At 36.7% G+C, this 19,206-nt stretch overlaps 2 non-coding genes and 1 pseudogene across 2 annotated transcripts; 2 read left to right on the forward strand and 1 right to left on the reverse strand.

The window, feature by feature from the left end:
• Positions 1-452: 452 nt before the first annotated feature.
• LOC119569721 lies at positions 453-574 on the reverse strand. The gene has a single exon (XR_005228312.1). It is a non-coding gene; the product is annotated as a U5 spliceosomal RNA (small nuclear RNA).
• Positions 575-1,252: 678 nt separating this feature from the next.
• LOC119569717 lies at positions 1,253-1,459 on the forward strand. Its single transcript, XR_005228309.1, has one exon. It is a non-coding gene; the product is annotated as a small nucleolar RNA U3 (small nucleolar RNA).
• Positions 1,460-3,759: 2,300 nt separating this feature from the next.
• LOC119569723 lies at positions 3,760-3,910 on the forward strand (annotated as a pseudogene).
• The last annotated feature ends 15,296 nt before the right edge of the window (positions 3,911-19,206 follow it).

Here is a 19,206-nt window from a genome sequence, read left to right on the forward strand (position 1 = left end):
GGGACAGGGGAACAACACACGCACGCGCGCACGCACAGGCAACTACACACGCACGCGCGCGCGCGCCCCAAAAACCGCCCCATAATCAATTGAAGCCTAGCTAATGTTTTAAATTTATTTTATTTTTATAAAGATAAACCCTTTTTACCACCCGTAAATGAAAAATTTGGATGAAGTGTAAGCTGATGAGAATTTTTAAAAATATAGTAACTTTAAAGGGTTTTGGTCGAACACCAAATGTTGGCGTTTTTATGGGAAATGAGGTTATAAAATTATATTAACTGTGAAAAACCAATTCCATGTTTTAGCCGAGGATGGAAGGGTTAAATCCTATTAACCCAAAATAATTGAAAACCAAAAATAATGGAATTATATATCAAGACATTCTCCTTTACTATAAGAATAGGGTTTTATTTTAATCATTAGATTATTTATGTTCAAGTTGAGTTTGTGAACCCACCGAAGTGGGTATAGAAAAAAATTGAGTAAGACTCATTTAGAGTTGTTCCCCTCCACGGAAAATCTTTAGTAAAAGGCGGAAAGATTATGCGCTTTTGAAGGGAAACCAGAGTTACAAAAATAAAAGGGTAACCGACATTGGACCAACAAAAGGTAGACTGAGGATTCGTAGAGCGGGTGTGTATTACAGGGAAAGAAGAGTATCTGAAATAATCGCATATTTACTTAATAAGGATTAAGCAACGCATAAAATTAAATGTGTTATGATATTTACGTTAACCAAAATAATAAAGCCAGGTAGTTGAACATAATGAAACTTAATCAAAAGAAAGTGAAAGACGCTTTAGACGAGGAATATTTTTCCTTAAATCATCAATCATCGAAATAAACGGTTTTGACGATACACGACCCTTTTAATTCTCGTATTAGATTATCTTGTCGTACCTAGAAATATGTGCAAATGAATTTCATTGGGAGATAACAGTGGAATAGACAATATGAATATACGCCTTCAGTAATCATATAGTTTAGTTTAGTCCCTGTGTCACGTATTTGATATGCATGTCTTGTTTTAAACTATGTATAGGTGTATGCATTACGTTCCCACTAGACTTTACGTATACATGTGTGATCAAATAGGTGTAGATATGTAATGATTTTAAATGGCGGGCAAACTACGTCCACATATACATCATTATATTACATCAAACATACGAAACGTTTTAATAAACCCGTTGTTTAGAACAACGACCTAAGTAAAATGTAGTGTGTAATCAATGTAGATTATGAAAGCATGATCATACTTTATAGGATCACTTCTATAGTGCGATTGCCGGGTTTCTCGCCGAGATTCTCGGAATATTGTTTCAACCACGATGAGGGACTGTTAGTGTAATCCTCTGAGCGGGAAGCGGTTCTTCAAGTGTTGTGCTTTGAGAGATTTGATGACCGTTTCTGACCCGGTTACCGATGTGAGAGGAGATCACGGAAGCTGAGTGTTTGAAACATCAACCACAAGAAGTGTTCTTGAACTTTTGACAACTCATGAAAAGGAGGAAAAACTCTTATTATAAAAAGGTGTAACGCTTTCTGCATCGTGATTTCAAATCCAAGAAAATGACTGAGATGTTTAAGCCAAATTTCCGTAAAATGTTTTGTCTACTCTTGATGCCATTGATCAGTAATGCCAGTTGTCACTACAGTTTTATTGTTGTATTACTATTGCCAGTTATTAATAACTCCTTGAGCTCTGTAACCCCTTTTACTTCATGTAAAATGTGACTCCGGTCTAGCCGCAGTAACGCGAAAGTCTGGAGAGTCGGAATATCGTGCTTAACAAACGGACACGAATATATATACCATGGCGTCCTGGAAGTAGACGACATAATGTGTAAACAGATTAATAGAACATTAACAAAATAGTATGGAATACTAATAAACTGCCAATCCAGGCCAAAGTAATATAAAAATCGTAAAACTTGTTCAAATGTCAATGTTGAACATATGTGACAATCATTAGCATATCAAGCTTGACGATTTGTTTAGTGGATATCGGTATCTGATCTAGTGGTTGGTTTCTCTGAGTAATACGCCAGTGTTTGAGTCTTCAGTAATGGAGGGATTTCTATTGTCTATTAAAAAAATCCATTACTACATGGTACTTCATGTATGCTTGAATGTTTGTTGGAGGCCTTTAGATGTCTCATGGAGTGGGAGGTTCACTGCACACAACTCCAAAATTCATGTTGATACTAACATTTTTGCTTTTACAATCATAAAACTATTTTCATAAAATTTAATGTTAATATGCTCCTAGCGGCAGTACCTGTAGATCAACCATTGAGTACTGCAATACATTCCGATCATGGTGGAGGTTAAGGAAGACCCTAGTAAATTCAGTTCTCAGGAATAAATCCGTTTAATATCATGTGTTTTAGGGGGGGGGGGGGGGTACTCCACAATATGGTACATATTGTCTAAATGAATTGCATTATTTCACCGATCGGACCAACGAGGAAGCAAATGGGAAAGCGTCACTCTTTTTGGAGCCTTTTGATATCAGCTAGTTAGAAAGTAGCTAATGTCAAATATTGAGAATGCATATAAATTTTTCAATAGTTCATATCCTCTTCAAAGAGAATGAAACAATTACCAATGTACATTCTATGAAAGCTATTGTAGATTATGGTTCTGGTGTTCTGTGGACAGAGTGGTCAAGCCATTTTATTTGCATTTCTTTATAAAAATGTTTAAAATGTGTTTCTATCTTGAACTTGATATGCACTGTAGAGTGAAGTCCAAGGTGGCACAGAGTAGAAAAGATTTTTATTTACAGACACATTAATTTGTAGATAGTAAATATTATAGATAATATTTACCTGTGGCAACTAAGTATATGGATGAATTAGTTTATATTTTGATTATGGAGTAGATTAATCCGGATGTAGTAGGGGACCTCAGTTTGACACTATTAATTTTTTGACAGAAAATAAACGCAACAGACATACAATGGAAACCAAAACAGTTTATACAAATCCCGTTGGAGGGAAATGGAGCAGTTTGGAATCCGGTATTCCTTTGTCGATTTCCGACAACAGTGTGGAATGCCGTAAAGGGGCGTCACCACTCTATTACGAGGGACGTTGGTATCCTGCAAATGTTAATAATTTGATTAATAAATTGGAATATTTTCCCTGGAGGGACGTGGACCAATCCCGCAGGTACTGGAATACCGGGCTGATCCGCGGCTAAGTGAAAGCAGGCCCCATAGCACTTGACCAATTCAGAAAATTGGTAAATATATCTAACATAGTTATAGTCTAAATTAGTAGGACATACTTCCAGAGTGATTATTAGTGATTAGTATAAATATAATTAAGATCTGAATAGCATATATCCGCGTGTACATTTAAATCGTCTGGCAATATTACATTTATGCGAAACAATGTATATCATCGGCACTTATGGATTATGTGTATATGTGTGTGGTGTACGCACACATCAGTATGCGTACGAAATTGAAAAAAACGCGGACTTGGTAAATGTCATATAGAATGATTATAATTAATTGCAGCGAGGAGCTTTTTATTCAACCTTACGATATGTACAGGATAGTTTCACATTATAATGCCTTGATAGTGAAACGTTTGTTTGTTTCTAAACTTAGTTGAAAATGTAAATTGTGTCATTCACTGAGTTTCGTTAGAAAGCAAAGGTAAATTTGTTATCTGTATAAAGTATTGTAGATGGTGTGAGGTTCTGAGTGGAGCGATGGTGGGTCGGCGGGTGGGTAGTTTTAGCATATTACCTGGCACAGGAGATACCGTGATCACGAAGGCGGTTCTTCTCCAAAGACGAGGATCACCAGGCACTCCGGTTGTCGCTGAACCTTGCGATTAACCCAAATGTGTGCGCAATTTGTAAGCGGGGGACCCGTTCGCGCTTATCCCCCTTATAAACCTGATTTTTACCGAAAAGTGTATTAGATCCACTTGCCACCTAGGTCTAGTTAGTAAGTAAAGTAAAAGTTAAAAGAAAAAGACGTTAACGGGTAGGAAACAAGATGGGAGAGGGGAAGAATAAGGGTGGGATCGATGAAAGATTGATTTAGTAAGAGAGAAAAGAGTTTGGGGGTTAACTAACATGCGGGGTATAAAAGTTGGGGGCATAGCTACAGGAGGAGGAAAGAGGACCAAAGGTCGGTAAGGGGGCCCCGCGCCACGGTGGTTCGCGCTGCCCTGCATGGCACAGTCACTGGCTTCGCATGAGCGAACTCAGGTGTCGGGCGAGGCTAACCTAGTCAGTACTCTTTACTTCTATAATTTGGTTAATTTGTACAACCAAGCCCAATGGAAATTTACATATAACTTGTTCGATGATATATATATGTTATTTCGTAAAACGAGTTAAAATACTGAAATACAGAAAAATTTCAGTTCATTATCATGGTAGTATTCATTCCTAGCATTACAAATTATTTTTAGTAATCTGTCAAGCTATATGCAGGTTTTTTTTTTGGGGGCAACATTTGGGGTATTTGTAAGGGCAATGCCCTTGATTCCATTTCATGACAAAATAGAGGTGAACATGCAAAGCTCTGTATATTGTATATATATCCATATTATATATATATAAATATATATATATATATATACTATATATAACATATATATATATATATGTATATATGTATATATATATTCTATATATATATATATAAATATTATATATATCTATATAATACAAAGAATCGGTCTTTTAAAAAAAATTGCCATGTAAATGTACGATGTACCATTTTTTCGTTACATTTTGAGAAAAACACCCCAAGCGATGACGATAAAACGATTGCGATATGAATCGCTCTAAGGGATACAGGTACCAATACAAAAGCATCGACGATAATGTATCACGATACTGCCCATCTCTTAACTAAAATGATGAATGTAAATCATTAATGATATCGGACGATACTGGTGATAATATTATTGATGATAAGTATAAAGCAATACTGATAATAAATTCATAATTGTAATCCTACCATTAGTAATGATAATTAGTAAATAAATAAATTCAGAATAAAACTAGTGATAGTGATCATGGGAAAGCAAAAAATGTAATAATGGTTTTATCATGGCCTTAATTAATCATATCAGTAATTACGATAACGATGATCTTAATGATAAACTATAACAAAACCCAAATCACGGATGGGGAAGACGTAGATTAATGGGCCTTCAGTGTCGTGGAATGGTTTATTAGCTTTATATCTGTCACTTCTCTTTTATGTAGTCCTATTGTGGAAGTTTTTGCATAGAATATTTTTCATTTACAATATCTACATTTGTTTATCTGCTGTTGAACATTGTCAATGATAAGCGTTTTATATTATGGATGATTAATTTCTTTAAGAAAATTAGAAATTGTAATCCTACCAAAAATGTCGTTAATCAGTAAATTATTAATTAGATTCTAAAATTAACATGAAAATAACTTGAATAATCGTGATTAATGGCCAGCTAATTAATGATAATCAGAATTACGGTAATGATAACCATAATGATAATTATGAGGAACCAATTTAGAAATAGGGAAGATTGTGTCCTCAATATAGACATTTGCGAGCTTTCTATCTGTCACTACCCTTACTGTGCAATCGTGTTGTGCAATTTTTGTTTGGAATATTTCATATATCATTCTTTATATTATCTAGCGCGGAGACTGGCCCTAGTGTCCGCCTGTGTTGTAGCTTGTGTTGTGCTGTTAACCTTGAATAAATTCTTGATTTTTACCGAAGAAAAGAATGCGTGTGGGATATTTCCAACCAAATGCTTATAGCGTTTGGCGAATGAATAGCAGTTGGTAATATTTATCGCAGTGGACATACATTTCAGTTTTCATTTTAAAGATATACGCAGACGACTCTCAGTCATTTTGTAAGTTTTTCGGCCTGGAAGACCGATACCAAAGCTCTTTTTTAGATACCTAATTACGTCATATTTCTATTTGTTCTTTTTGATATATCATTACTATATATAATTGTTACTACTACACTTAATATACTTGTTACAGCTCATTTTTTTGTCTTTCTAAAAACAAAATGTTTTTATTATGAGAAATTTATGTAAAATAGAATTGATTTAATTAGTTACTCTATGGATTCATACTATCAATTTTATTGTTATCCTTCTCCCTTTTCGTCTAAACTTTTCACTATTTGCTAGTGACTGAAGTAAAATATTCAATTGATTTCTCTATACAAATATAAGAAGAGTTGCCTATATAAAATTGATTGAAATAGAATACAATAATGATATACAAAAAATACCAACAGCATCTGGTGTCCCAGGCGTGTCACCAATACATTTACTGACCAGATCCAACACGTTGCTTAATTTCGCTGAGCGGACGAGAAGCGGGCTTTCAAAGTGGTATGATCGCTGGCGATTATATATTTAACCTTACCAGTTTGTTTTATTTCAGTGTTTCATTTGAATTTTCATAAAAACATGCGGTCTTTTGTTTTTGCATCAACACTTAATTACAATTGACGTTCAAGCCATCAAGGTAACAATCGTCACTGGCGGAAAGTACACGCAATTCTAAACTAGGTCAGCTCTTTCGTTGGCACGCTGGTCATACCTATGTAGGTTCCGTATTTGTGTAAAGTTTTGTTTAGAAAAATTATCATATGGCAGTTTCTAGATCTGCTTTGTTCTCGGCGCGGAGATACGAGAATGTGGCTGTGTTGTTCTCTTTGTGACTGTTATCAGTAAATATAATAAATTGATTAAACATTCAATCTAACGAAGTGAAAAATATAAATGTGTTTTCTCGAAAATCAAACGATCTACAGAACCAAATCTTCAACCTGAGCCAATATATGCTAAAATTTAATTGTGCTATATATATTATATATATATATAGTATCCAGAAACTTAATAAAATGTAGAAATGGAGAATTGCATTTGCTTTGTTACATACTATGATTTCTATCGTTTTCTTCGCTCCGCGGCGATGGATTTTTACTTCTAATTTCCATGGATCTGAAGTATAATGTTCAATTGATTGTTTATATAAAGGTAAGGAAGAGTTGCTAAAATAGTAATTGAAATGCTTAGCATATTAGTGTTATATAATAAAGTGCCAACAGCATCTGGGTGTTACAGGCGGGTCCCCAGTCAAGACTGACCATACCCAAACGTTGCTTAACTCGATGATCGGAAGAGAAGCGGTGCTTTCAAACCCCCCCCCCCCCCCCCCCCCGCCCCCCCCCCACCTCCCCCCCCCCCCCCCCCCACCCCCCCCCCCCCCCCCCTATCCCCTCCCCCCCCCCCTCCCCCGCCCCATGGTATTGATAGTGGCGCTTGTGGTGTTTTTTTAACATTAACAGCTTAATCATACTCATTTCTAATTGAATATTTAAATAAATGTATCCTTTGTTTTTTCATCAAACATCATTACAATGAATTCTAGTCATCAATGCTTAATCACACTTATTGAGTCAAATTTTAAAAGGCAATGTTGAAACTCAATTGTCACCACACTTTTTAAGCACCTTTAGTAAGCTCTTCCTTTTTTTTTGGGCATCCTGCTAAGAAGGCAGGGTACACAAGTAATACATAATATATTGAATAAAATAAATTTTGTACACACGCATCCCTAATAACTCTCACATCGTTACCTCGTTAGTAGGAAAAGTAAATATTATAGATAATAAAAACAGAAATTCAGATTATTATGAATCTTGAGTGCTTTCATATAAAAAAAAACTTCTTGCTATTACTGTGTCTCTTTCTTTTGTTGGGTATTATCAATATTTGTAATTGTAATTTGAATAATTCTTCTTCCTTAGTAATTTTGTCATTATCACATATCATTAATCAGTCTTTAAACATGTGATAATTTTGCTTTCAAAAGCATTAATTGTTATGGTACTGACAATTATAATGATAATTTTAAAAAGTATATATAAAAGTGTTGTGATAATACTGGTTATGACTGTATCCTACTCACTAATGAGAATTAGTAAACAAATAATTAGAAAAACAATAGAATGTGACCCAAAAATATCTTAATGATACAAAATAATTAAGATATCTATGATCAGGATAAGTATAGCTAAACAGGTTGCAGATAGGGATGAAGAGTAAATTATTACGTTACAAGGTCGTTGGATCCAATGTTTTCGAGATGTTTCCATTACTTAATATGTAGTTTTCCTGTTGTGGCATGTTTTTTTTTTCTTTTCTTTTCTTGTCTTTTTTTACCTTTTTGAAATATGTCCATTAGTTTCTAAAATCTGTTTTATCTTGACTCGGATATTAGACAGCGTTATACTGTGTGTTCTCATAGCAGACTATACCGTAAAATATGCAGTATTTTTTTCTACACCCCTCCCGCAAAAAAAAGAAATAAATCTATTGTATATAATTCCCCCGTCCTCCCCATGATAAAAATAAGAATCGGTTTTCTATTAAATGAACCCGCCCTACCATGAGTGTAATAATCTGAACTAAGATGGCCTCTGTAAACCGCCGCTTGGGGTGGCATATAACCATCATTAGTACAAGAAAATGAAGAAAGTTAAAGAGCGTTCTGAAAATAGTAAAATGAAGATAACATTTGTGTTTCAAGTGGCACCCATCCGAGTAGTTGCCAAAAATACTTAACATATAATAAAAGGCCAACAGCATATGGTGTTCCAAGGCGGTCACCATCCAAGTACTGGACCAGACCAACGTTGCTTAACTTCGCTGATCGGACGAGAAGCGGTGCTTCAACGTGGTATGATCGTGGCAAAAGTATTGATAAACGTAGCACTTTTCTGTCGTGCTCGTCATTTTTATAACATCCCTAATTAAATGTATATTTTAGTTTTGCATCAAACTTTCATGGACAATGACATTCAAATCATAAATTGAGATCTTTTCCATAATGTAAACATCCAGGTCACAATCGACTACTATCGAGTATTGGCAATTCTAAATTATCTGTCACCCAGTTTTTTGCACCTGCTGTAAGCTTTACTAATTATGGCTGTGCAAACTTGTAAAGAATACAGGAGTTAGAAGTAATGATAAGAAATTGAGTAATATGATAGTTTATAGATTTTGAATGTTGTACCTCATTTCTAATGCATCTCTTGCACAGAGATAAACGATATAGCTAACCATAAGCAAAAAAAATACCGATATATTGACTATTAAATTTGAGTGCTTGCATTAAAAAACATTTGTGACGCTATTGTTCTGGTATTATCTTTTTTTTTATTTGTTTCGTTATGATTATTACTAGCATTTTAAATATTAGTCTCATCATCGTTTTGTTATTAGATTATATGATAATTACTTCATTAACATAGTCGTTGTTGTCATGATAATGGTAATAACGATACTCAATGTAAATATAAATCATAATAGCACCGATCAAAAGATACTTGGTAGATAATATTTTGATCATAATTCGAACAAAATGTAGTATCCATTGTTGATAATGATTACGCGAGCAGTAACGATGATTAGTGAATTTAAATATTTCGACAAATGAAATATAGCAATTATGGTAACTCACTGTCTCTTGTAACATGATATTACTAACCGCAATAAAGAAGTCATTTAGGCCCTCTATAGTAGTTAAGGGGATTTCCATACAATAAGAAACATTTTTTTTTTGGGTTTTTTTTTTTACAGTGGTTTAGCCTTTTTTTTTTTTCGTGGCGCGGAGATTCTCGACTTCTCCATCCACAATGGGTTCCTTATCTCAGAGTTATTTTCCCAGGTGTGAGCAAGTGAAAGAGTGGCCTAGGCGAAAGGGCTCTAGTAGAAAAACAGCTAGGATGCGAATGATGTTTTTTTTTTTTACCACTGAACGAATTGCCACGTGATCATAGACGTGTCTGTGTACGAGTTGATGGTCAACAGACTTAGTAAAAAAAAATACATACTAGATTAATTGAGGTAAAAAATACTAGATTATGGATTTCTATAACAAAACACAGAAACTAAGGTCACAGTGAAAAATTCTGACCTACGTGGCAACACTGATTAGAAATTTGTTTTATATCGCCTTATTATGTAGGCATCGGGGATGAAAAGAGAAAATATGACTAGAGAATGTAAAGTTACAATTGACAAACAGGATTGAATCCCAAATCACCATCTGTGATTAGTGTCTTTATCATATATCTCTGAAGCATGACTGAGATTTATTTACGGAAAAGGAATCATCATGAGTAATCAGCGATGTTCCAGTTTGCATAAAGAATAGGACCCTAATTAGATTTGCTTGCCTTAGTGATCATGTGGTATGCATGGGAGAGTAAAGAAATTTCCAACAAAAGGAGAAAAAAGTCAACAGGGTAGATAGTTTATTTTATTCGTCACCCATACATTCGTACTACTTTTGCCACATTTATTATATATGCTATATAAGCCATACATATTTGCTACAGAACTCAATGAAAATTAGCTCAGTCAACAGCAAACAGTAAAAAGCAAATTTACGGTGCAAAGAGGGAGAAGGATAGAAGAATTTAGTAGTAATCGGCATGAAATATAATAGTAAAAAAGCAAGTACTGATATCTGCAAAAGAACAAGTGGAAAAAATGATAGAAATAAAGAAAATATCAATATACAGGACAGCAAATAAAATTTTAAAAAGTCGCGGCTGTAGGTTTCATTAATTGGATGGTTATACAAAAGTATAATTGGTTGTAAATATATATAATGTAAAACTGTCTTTTGCCTTCCCAAGTGTTTGAGTATAGTGTCAAACATTAATTCTTTATAGAGTATTATGGCACAAAGAGTGATAGAAGCTAGCAGAATTTTGTAAATCATAACCATTATTGATTTACTCCCTTAAGTGTATGGACTGGTGAGGCTAGTAGGAATCTCATGATGGATTGATGCATGGCATGAAATTGCAAATGGTAGTAAAAGAGTAAGCAAGGATGATGTTGTATATTAGTTTTATAACATTCTAAAAGGATGATAAATGATGGTGATTAAATGATGATAAAAGTACTAGTAATAACCATTTACTGAATACTGATATTTGAAGAATGATAATACCAAAAAAAACAGTACGATAACAGCAAGAAGTGCCCGGAAAATATGATTGCATGTGAAACACGATTTATAACGTATTCAAGATCATTTACCTCAATATCGAAATATTACTGGTATGATCGTGCATTTTCTTTACATGCTTGCACAGCTCAAAAATGAGTAAATGGGCTCAACGACAGTGCTTAAAGTCGGTGACAATGTCTGTACTCCAACAGTCGATTGATGATGCACTGTGGAGCAGGAATCGAGTGATTAGGACTGGAATGCAATTTAATGAAGTTGATGCAAACAACAAAAGAAAAATTATATTATGTATGAAAAAATCTGTGATTCACTGACGTTAAAGCTGGTTTAATGTTTTAAAGTTGTACGACAACGATCAAACCACGATGGAAAAACACTGCTTGTCGGCCGATCAGCGGAACTGAAAAACAACGTTGGGTTTCTGGTGAGTTACGTGGATGGGGACCGCTTGGGAACACCAGATGGCTGTGGCGTTTATATATATCATTTAAGAGTTTTCAGCAGGTTAATGTGTTTGCATAAAGGACTATGTTTTTGTACAAGCTTCCCTTCCGTGCGTAGTATAAAACATTATTACCATAGCGGCAAAACAAGCACAAAACGCAAGCATCAGCAAAACATTAGTCCAGGTCTAAGTGCCGTAGAAAGAGATAGAAAAATTTTCCGAACAAAAAAAAACTGGCACAATGGAAAGTGCCATCTTTAAAAATGGGCCTCAAGCTCAATAACAGTCCGTCGTGGCTTCTTTCTTTCTTTCTGATTAGTTGGATTTCTTGGCTATCAACCAGCGGCATGTGGCTCAAGGGTTATTAAGCCAATGGATCCTATTTATTTTATCAATCTATATAAGGTCATAAAGTTTGTACTCCCTAAAAAACGTGATTACTTTCACTGATGATATTTTTCGTCATCTGATAATATATTTGGTAATGTAAAATCTTTATTTTTTGTGGAAAATAATTTTTTATTTTTGACTTTGTATATGTATTTGTGCAGACTATAAATATGGGTGACTGATAGGCTAATGTTCCAGAGGTGGGGGGGGGGGACATTGTGGGTGGGAGATCTTTTCAATGTACGGGGTGAGGTGTGTTATTTTAGTGGCATTCACCCTGGTGAGCAACACCTACCTCTCCCTTCTGATTTTTCCTGGGGCTGTAATCTCACAGTTCTATTGTGGTTTTGATTTTGTTGGTGAGTTGGAGGCTGGTCCCACTCCACTTTGCTACAGGAGATGTATTTTGATTTATAGAGACACAAAACACCTGAGAATCTGTACGGACTATGAAAGGGCAAGATCCACCAGTTGACCTCGGGCTAATTGTCAGCCTGGCTCATTGCCATGGATACCAGAGTGGCCTGTACCATATTAGCTGATGATTTGTTGGCACCATTTGCTTACGAATGATATTACCCAAAAGTTCATTTTTGGTGGTTTCTAATGAGTTTAATGGCTTTAAGTGAACGTAATGAATCGAAAAAAAAATACTTTTCTATTCGTGGGTCGTTCGATAGTTGCAAAATCAATGGCTTTATCAATGGCAAGAAGTTCAGCAAGAAGAAAGCGATGTATGATTCGGGCAGTCTGAACTTTAGTTCACATTCAGCGACCATACACCGCACCCACACACGCTTCGTCTTGGAGCCGTTGGTTAGATATATAGGAAAAAAAGGGAGATGTTTATAAGGAATCTCTCTGAACCTCTGGCATACCTCCACCTCCGGCGCCCAGGGCTTAGCTGATAGAAGCCAAGCTTCCATGATGGAAAAAATTGGAGTTCCCATGGCGCTATATTGACTGAACAACCAGGGTTAAAAATCGATGGTACGAGAGAAATCTATACCGACTTTCTCGACGAGTCGGAGTCTCGTGGCAAAAGGGCCTAATGCCACTATTCCATTAGTGGTGGCTCGGGTCTCGAGCCACCTTTGCGGCCATAGGTCAGGGCTTAACTGGCTGCGTCTGAGTCGGAGGGGCAGGTACCCTGACTTACTCAAGTACGCTCGATCGAGTGCACCTCAAGGCTCCAAGACACACACCGCAAAACAAGCATCGCAACCAGCTCCAAAACCTGACAAACTTGTCGATGCCGAACCATACACGATGACCCATAATCTACTTTGAACCTAATCAGGCTTTATATACCATTAGCAAAGACGGTCTGATGAGTCCCATTTATTACCAGAAAATATACTTTAATAAATTTAGTGCTCTTTGGACATTTATTTTTTAACTTGGACCAATGTGGTCTTCCAAATTTAGTTCTACTATCAAAAAATAGGACCTAAAAAATGTAGCAGAATTTTGAATAGGTATTGGGTGGTTGTCTAATGGTTAGCCTTATGTTGGCTTCCTCCTATGTGAAAAAAAAAATATCCCCAATACTCTTTCTAGTGGAAACTTAAAACCCACTGGAGGCCCAGTTATGAATAATATCCAGTGCCAATTGGATTGCGATGTGATGAGAATTCTGCATTTATGCTGAATGCCATAAGACACAATCATTCAGCGTTACAGGAGTATTTGAGATAGAGGAGGAGTTGGTAAGATGTCATTAATCATACCATAGAAATAATGTTGGTGAAAAGACACTTCCTTCTTGGCCTGGACAAAATGCCAAAAAAGTGACATTGTTTCGGAAAATAATGTGACACAGCAAAAGTTCTGTTCAGGAATGAACTCTGAATAAACAAGGCAAGTTCCACGTAATCAAAAGCAGAAAGTTTTCTAAGTACGGCCATACGCCATGGTCATGTCGTAGGCTTTTCGATATCTAAAAAAATACATGAAATCAAAAAATCTTTTTGTGGCAATGGCCTCATGAATATGACGTTCCAGCCTTACTAGCGAGCGAGAGTTTGGCGTCCTTGCGGAAGCCGCACTGCTCGTCAACTAGTAAATTACTGGAATTTAAAAAAATGCAATAGCCTACTGTAACAATTCGTTCCATGACTTCGTGCAATTGGGCGTAGGAGATGAGCAAACGTCGGGATTAAACCCTCCTTTCAATATGGCGAATGATGTGGGCGAAGTGCCATGAGTTGGAAATAGTGTGGCTTTTCAAATTTCATGTACACTTCTAGCAACTTATCCATGTCATCATGAATTAAGATGCTCATAAATCTAATCTCGAATTCTCATCGGGGCCTGGGGATGTCCTCTACAGGCTTCTAGGGCTCGGACAAGATCATCCATTGTAAGATCTTTATTGTAATCAAAAGTCATCTCCTGTGCAATAGTGAATTGGTTGCAGGCTCAGCCTCTTCTTTTGATGGTCAGGAAGGTTAGGATGGTATTAGCTGAGCTGCTTGATGAGATAACTGCCTGGCTGAGCGCATTAGCAATGTCTCAAGGTGAACGAAATTAGTGCCATCTCCAGTTCGATGATGTTAATTTTTAAAAAGATTTTTTTTTATTAATAGTGGGACCAAACCTCTGATGTTTTGTATTGCTATTTATTTTAGAGCAAAGCTCCGGCAGGAGCTCTTTTTTTCTTGTCTATGATTCTACGAGCCCTAGCTCTTGCTAGTTTGTAATTGCAAAGTTCTCATTAGTGATGTTATTTTGAAAAGCGTCTGAATTGCGTCGGCACAGTGACCTGCGGCAATTTGGGTCCACCATGGAAACTCTATGCTTAACGCTATCTGTCGACTTTTAGGAAGGGGATGGCAAGCGTGCTGCTTCTATAACGAATCTGAATATTGTTTACTTTATCATCAATGGTTCTCCAACAAGTTCCGAGCTTGACGCCCCTTGTGAAGGCGACCCAGTCTGCTCCGTTTACGTTAATTTAGGCGCTGAATGCGTTCTCACTGTGTCGCATGAATATTACAAATCAAAATAGGAGGATGATCGCTTCCCAAACGAGTCGTCAATGGTGTGCCACAGGCCACTTGGCTTCTATTGAATGAAAAGACCAGTGATAAGTCAATAAAGCTCAAATTACGGTATTATCGTCCACCCGCGTCGGTCGGACATACCATCATTCAGGATTATATCTGACTCATTAATCAACTTAACTACTTGCTCACTCTACATACACCGTACAGGGAAACCCCTAACGTATGATGAGCATTAAAAATCAGCAACAATTACATTATTTTGTGCAGACGTCCTGAAGAGCAAAGAGCTCATCATAGGCTAATCACTGATCAGGGGACAATAAAGTGAAAAAATATACCAGATACGTGCCATTAATTTTTACTTGCATGCGACAAATTCCAAAGTAGAATCAAAGTCAATTCTGTAAAAGGGAGGCCTTGGTGAGGTACAGGTGGACTCCATACCTACACCTACACTCACAATCCTTCCGACATGAAAATGGTAGTTCCTCAGCGAAACGACCTCGTCATAGACGAGGGTTTGCTAAGTTGCGTTCTTGGAGAACTATAATATCGAGAGCATGGACGAGGCTAAAACTAAGGTCACTATCTTTAGATATAAAACTTCGACAGTTCTATTGTATAATGGAGTCGACCCGAAGATTACGTTTTATGGGGTTGGAAGGCCTTGTCCACCATTTTTTTTTTCTTTTTTTGGGGGGAGGAGACACTTCCTCTCCCTGCTTTCCCGGGACCTCTATTCGGGATGGTTTGAGACAGAAGGCTCATGTCCTGCACTCCTGGCGAGAGAGACGACCTTGACAGATTGCGATCTGCCCATCTCTCCCGAGAAGCGATCGCGAGCCAGACGAAGTACTCACAGGAGTAGCCAGGACGGAAGGTGCGCTCCGGGACTGTGATTCGGTATCAGCCTCTTAGGAATTTTTATGCTGGGTTGATGCAGCCATTTGATCGACCAATTTAGGCAAATGAAAACTTTAATATTTTAATTCTTTCACGGTTTGTTTAGGTCGGCAATTCTTTATCACTTAGCGCAAAGGTTTGACTGACATTACTAGCATTAGGGGTGATGTTTGTTACTGCTCGCATAGGAAGTATCGGGTTTGTGTGTCAAACTTCCACGTTCCATTAGCTTCAGTATAACTAAACTTCAGCCTTCCTCATATATGCTAATGTCTCGGTCTCTTCTTCAGGATGTTGCATCAGCAGATCTGACTGTTGGGGACCTTCCACAATAGCACATTGGAGATGTTGCTAGACAAGTGATGGTGTTGTCATGGGCTTCAGCACATTTACGGCAGTACAAATTTATTTGAGTCTTTATCAATGCCATCTAATGAGGTGTGTCCGAATTTTTGGCATCTAGTTACAATTGATTGGCTTTTGGGACATAAGGTATTACTTGAACACGTTCCATAACCGACATTGAATACTCTGGAAATTTATTTCAAAGCAAAGGTAAAAAAACAGTCCAGTTTTCGTTCGCACATTCCCGTCCTTCTTGTCATACAATTAAACGTCCACTACGTCTTTGGTCTTCATGCTCTCAAGAATTTCACTTTTCTCCATCGTCCACAACTCCCTGTGAAGATTTACTCCCTACAGGTATGTTGGGCCAATAGGCGATAGTTACTTTAAACTCGAAGATCTATGAATTTGGTCAGCTTAAGTAAATCATAATCTGGGAGTGTATTGTACTTTAACAAGGAGGGGGGGGCTTCCATCTCGGCAAATTTTTTGGACAAAATCAAAAAATCGCGTCCACTTGACCATCAAGGACTTTTGATGATAAAGGGTTCACGTTCAAAAGCGATTGATTGTCATTTACGCATTTTACATTCGCGAACCTTGCATTCTCGGTAGGGATTTTGAATAGTGGTCTTCAAGATTTGTCATTAGTAGGGTTCGCTGTTCAGGGTCGAATTGTTTTTTTGTCTTAGGACGGGTTTTCGTCGCCCCTCCTCCTTGTAGGAAGGGGAGGAGAAGGGGTAGCCGGGTAGATCTACTGGGCTCGGGACCAGGTCGACCCTTGCTGTAAAAATGTGTCCTGAAGGGATCCAAAACTACTTAACTTTTGGTAGGAACTAACAAACAAAAGCTAAAGAGAGTAAGGCAGTTTTCGTCCTCTACCCCCCCCACCCCACAGGGAAGCCGTTGCGTTCGCCAGACCACAGAGGGATCGAGGCATGTGTAGGACACTGCCCTACCGCCGAACTTGCCTAGGCGAAGGACGGTAAGTAGATGCCACACCCCTCAAGCGAATACGGCGCTCACGAGGAACCGGCAGGCTCAGGAAAGCACATTAGGAGTGACTTTCCTCAAAAAAATTTAGAGTGGATGGAAAAGTGCGCCCAAAGGACGACCAGACTACTGGGGCCTCCCTACCAGGGGTGGGGGGCGGTCAAAGACCAAAGGGCTACCCTCGTGTAGAGAGAACTTGCGAGTCTGAGGTGGGGTCTGACTACGCTACTTGTAGTCTCGTGTCACCTGCAAAACAAGAGCACTGATGTGCTGGCCAACAGCACTAATATGATGGTAAATTTAACAAAGATTTTACTTACTTAATTTACGTTAGAACAAATTAGGAACAACAATGTCCAAGCGAGACGAGCGGCCCGGGCTTCCAGGGTAACTCTGGGGCACAAGACTTTCTAGTTTGTTTAACCCTTTTTTTGGCTTAAAAAGAGGTCCGAAAGCTCTCTGCAAAGCTTAAACACGAGTGGGCCCGTGGCGGTAAGGCACAATAAACTAGTTATCCATATCCGTAATTGGTTTTACTAGGTTTGTCATTATGATCATGGTCACCATGTTAGTTTAGTTAATATCATAATCATTCTCTTTAATTTCATTTGAGTTAGAATTAGCTATATGACCGATAGTGGTCGATTGTTATTAATGCATATAATATGGAGCAGATCTCAGTGATGTGACTGGAATATCATGGTAATGAAGTTTGTTGCAAAAGGAAAAAATACACTATATGAAATATATATATATATATATATATATATATATATATATATATATATATATATATATATATATAAACTATGAGTACTGACAGAAAGCTGGCTAATATTCTGGAACGATCATACCACGTTGAAAGCACCGCTTTTCGTCCGATCACTATACCTCATGGTTAATTGTTATAACTGTTATTTAAGCCTACTTATGTGTAGTATCATTGATATGGTCATCATTATGATATACATTCTTCACTATAGTAGCATCATGACTACCATCATAATGATGATAATGATAATGTTGATAGCAGCAGGTGATGATAATGTAAATATACAGTGGAAGGTGTACCAGCAATGCTCAAGATATTGATTAGTATAATATTGTTTATGATTTTTAATGTGTACACATGCAATAGTATCTCCTGCACAGAGCTAAATGATATAGCTAACTATAAGCACAATGGTCAGGCGTGGACGGATTAGTATCTCCAATCTACTGGCATGTATAATTTACTCTGTAAGCAATGTATTTTATATATGTGCCATTACACATAAATCATAACATTCATCTACCGAAAGTGAAATAAATGTGTTTTCTGAAAATCACCCGACCTACAGAGCAAAGAATCTAAATTGATGCCAAATATATTGCTAAAAACTAATCGTGATATGTATATATATATTATTTTTCTTCATTAGACTGATTTCTTTACTACAACCATTTTATACCGATTGTTCTTTCATAGATATCATTACCGATAAGGTTATTGTTAACACAATTAATATCATTATTACAACTTAACTTATTTTTTCTTTGTAAAACTGCCGCAAAAATCTGTTTAGTATCAGAATTTTAATAAAATGTTTAGAATGCATAATTCTCTCCGACGACGATGATATCATAATGATGCTACTATAATGATAAAAGTAAATCATAATGATCATATTTATGATACTGGTATTAATATTGATGATAATTTAAATAAAAATTTAATAGAAATAATGTTGATAATAGTGGTTATAATCGTACTACCAATGAGAATTAGTAAATCAATAATCAGATAAAATAAATGATAGCGATCATGTAAAGAAGAAAACATGATAGTAATTGTGATCACAAGCATCTTAATGATACAAATAATTAAGATTTCTATGATCAGGATGATAATTATAGCAAAATCATTTGCCGATAGGGATGACGAATAGATTATTAAGCTACAAGGCCGTGGACATGTTTTCGAGATTTTTCACTTATATGTAGTTTCCTGTTGTCTATGTTTTCTTTAATAGTTCATATAGAGTTTCTAAATCTGTTTTATCTGGCTCAGATATACTGTGTGCTTCTATT

This window comes from Penaeus monodon, unplaced genomic scaffold (genome assembly GCF_015228065.2).
Source record: "Penaeus monodon isolate SGIC_2016 unplaced genomic scaffold, NSTDA_Pmon_1 PmonScaffold_1825, whole genome shotgun sequence".
Lineage (NCBI taxonomy): Eukaryota > Metazoa > Arthropoda > Malacostraca > Decapoda > Penaeidae > Penaeus > Penaeus monodon.